Source organism: Limulus polyphemus, unplaced genomic scaffold (assembly GCF_000517525.1).
Source record: "Limulus polyphemus unplaced genomic scaffold, Limulus_polyphemus-2.1.2 Scaffold11, whole genome shotgun sequence".
NCBI lineage: Eukaryota > Metazoa > Arthropoda > Merostomata > Xiphosura > Limulidae > Limulus > Limulus polyphemus.
This window is the reverse complement of record NW_013665621.1, coordinates 1702228-1705129: the sequence shown is the minus strand read 5'-3', so window position 1 is coordinate 1705129 and position 2902 is coordinate 1702228. Positions and strand designations below refer to the sequence as shown.

The 2902-nt window shown below is 34.4% G+C and overlaps 1 protein-coding gene across 7 annotated transcripts in view; it reads left to right on the top strand.

The window, feature by feature from the left end:
* The window catches only part of LOC106478666 (ETS domain-containing protein Elk-3-like), a 64771-nt gene that overhangs the window by 41962 nt on the left and 19907 nt on the right, over positions 1-2902 (top strand). The window contains exon 1 of one of the 7 annotated variants that reach the window (XM_022382372.1): positions 1659-1888. The exons of the other annotated variants lie outside the window; for them this stretch is intronic. The gene's annotated coding sequence lies outside the window, so the exon portion shown is untranslated. Of the gene's footprint in view, positions 1-1658; positions 1889-2902 lie in introns of those variants that run through there. 7 annotated transcript variants of the gene reach the window in all.

Here is a 2902-nt window from a genome sequence, read left to right as displayed (position 1 = left end):
TGATTTTAAGTAAATGTGAGTTCAGGAGAATCAGACTATTGACAACATGGTCAGAGACAGGAAGGTTATATCAGACTTGCATGTTTGTTGATTTTAAGTAAATGTGAGTTCATGAGAATCAGACTATTGACAACATGGTCAGAGACAGGAAGGTTTCATCAGACTTGCATGTTTGTTGTTTTTAAGTAAATGTGAGTTCATGAGAATCAGACTATTGACAACATGGTCAGAGCTTTTCATCTTATAGTGACATATCCTCTTTGAAACTGATTAATCGATGGGCTAAATAAAAGCTAACTTAAGGTAAACTAGGTAGAGTGGTGCACACAACTAGAACAACATTCCGATAGTTTTCAGTTCCCACCCATTCTAAACATTTTCTGTTTAATGTTAGTTTAATTACAGATATTTGTAGTATATCTGTTTTCAGTTTTTATACATATACGTGTGTATGTGTAATATTATAATGACGATAGTTTTCAGTTCCCACCCATTCTAAACATTTTCTGTTTAATGTTAGTTTAATTACAGATATTTGTAGTATATCTGTTTTCAGTTTTTATACATATACGTGTGTATGTGTAATATTATAATGGCGATTGTTTTCCTTTGCTAGCTTAGTAAGTAGATTTAACTTAAACTTCCTAAGCTGGACGAACCTCGTGAGATTTGAGGATTATATCTGAAAACATCGCTATAGTGAGAGCACTCAACTGATGAATGAACGCATTATAATCATTACAAGATTTGTTCTATGACGTTGTATACTTCTAGCTAGAACGGTATATTAATAGAGCTATTAGTTATGGGTTAATTTTTGATGTTTGTAAATAACCTCCCTAGAACAATAGCTAATAATTTGTACGAACAGCACAATGTTTCATAGTTGAAAGTAACACGCATCTCGTATCTTTCCCAACTTCGGAAAATTGAACCTACTCCTGTACTTCGTGCGTGTTTCAAAAATTAATGGCATTCTTCCAATCGCTTTCCTAACATGCGTGAATAATTTCATATTGATTGTGTCATTGCTTGTCAAAGTGGTACTTACTGGAAGTTCTTATATCAAGCTACTCTACAAAACGCCAGATCCAAAACGTGTACAACAAACAGAAAATAGTAAATAGAACAAAACGAGATTTGTAATTATATCTTATACGAGGTGAAGCAAAAGTTAATATATTGTTAGTACAATACGGTTGGTATTATACAGCTAGTTCCAAAGACAACCGAAACCAATTTAATTATTGTTTGTTTCAGAGTAAGACGCTAGAAATTTACAAGTAAAAGAAAAAAAAACAAAAAAAAAACATGCATTCAAACAACACATGTAGTCAAATGTTACGCAGAATGTTAATATTGAATTGTTACTAAGTTACTTCACGTGCTCTGTGAATCATATAAATCTGACCAATCAGGAGCTTCACTGGCAGATAGGATCCACGTGTTTTTTTCAATACCCATAGTTGTAGGATTGAAATAAATAAGATGTTATGTGCCAGTCCTATGTTTTATGAACCTTGAGCTATGATGAAAAAAAGGCTTTCAAACTTCATCAGCTGCATCTCTTGAAAATCTGGGCTCACGGTCACGCGAGGTCGACTGGCTGCAAGCGTATGGAGCTGCCAGTGGCTGTCCATCGTATTCCACCCTAAAACCGGAACTGTTAATCTGCTTTGCAGGGGGCGCGCAGTCATTGACGTTAGCTGTTAGACCACTTTTCTGTGGAATAGAGTTTCAAAGCTGGTGAGATAGCATTACCATCTAAGGATTGTTTTGCCCCCACTTGTTCTCTCTCCTATTGTGAGTTTCGATGTATGCATTTCTCAAAGCGCTGTTGGAGGTTGCCAGTACGGAATAAAATGATGACCTCGGGACTAATAGACAAGTTAAGTGAAGCAAATTGTGCACTAAGCAATTTTTTTTTAATCTGTTATTCCTAGAGTAAGAATATATCAACTGAATTTGCACGGTTTGTTTGCATTTCAACGGTCGTACATCAAAACATTTTGTTTCGGTAATGGGAATTAAGTGAGTTATTCTTTTTGATATTTTCCATGTGCGCGTTATGACGCCTTATATATTTATGTCTTAAATGTTTTTGGCTGAAAAAACTACGTATTTTGAATGAAATGATATCGTAAGTCGACTAGGTAGTTTCGTTTTTACACAAAAATTTGGATTTAATCTCGAGGATCAAATTTGGCTGAGTATTACTATTTTATTTAGTGTTTTTCTTAATGTATGAACAACGTTCAAAACACCATAGTTTGAGTGTCAGCAGGAGTTAATCAATCAGATTTGGTTGAAGGTTAGTTAAAAGGCAAGTAACACAAATTTTAGAGCCCTTTGTATTAACGGGAAGTTAAAGTGATTATAAATAATGTGCTGTATATCCAGAACTGAAAAGTTCTGGCAAAATCCAGTAACATTCCAATTGGAATTTTAGAATATGCAGAATATGTTCATAATTATACTCGTCTAAAGAAAATTAAGTTCATATCGATTCAGACTAAGTGCCTATATACTATAGATTAAGACGAATATTTGATTGGTTCGCTAATTAACTACATTGTACACGAAAAAAAAAGATGGTACTAGTATAAGTTTAATGAGTAAAAAGTGTTTGCGGGCTGATATTTAATTAATATGGAATAAATTAGCTTATGTTTGTTTGAAATTAAGCACAAAGCTACACAATGGGCTATCTGTGCTCTGCTCACCACGGGTATCAAAACCCGGATTTGGGGGCTTTTGCTTATGTTGATTTGACTTGGTAAACGGTATGTGACGAAGCATAAAATTCCATTATCAAATACTCCACAGGGGACATTAAAACATGCAAGTCTAATGAAACCTTCCTGTTATCTTATAGTGACGTATCCTTAACACCGAAAAGCAG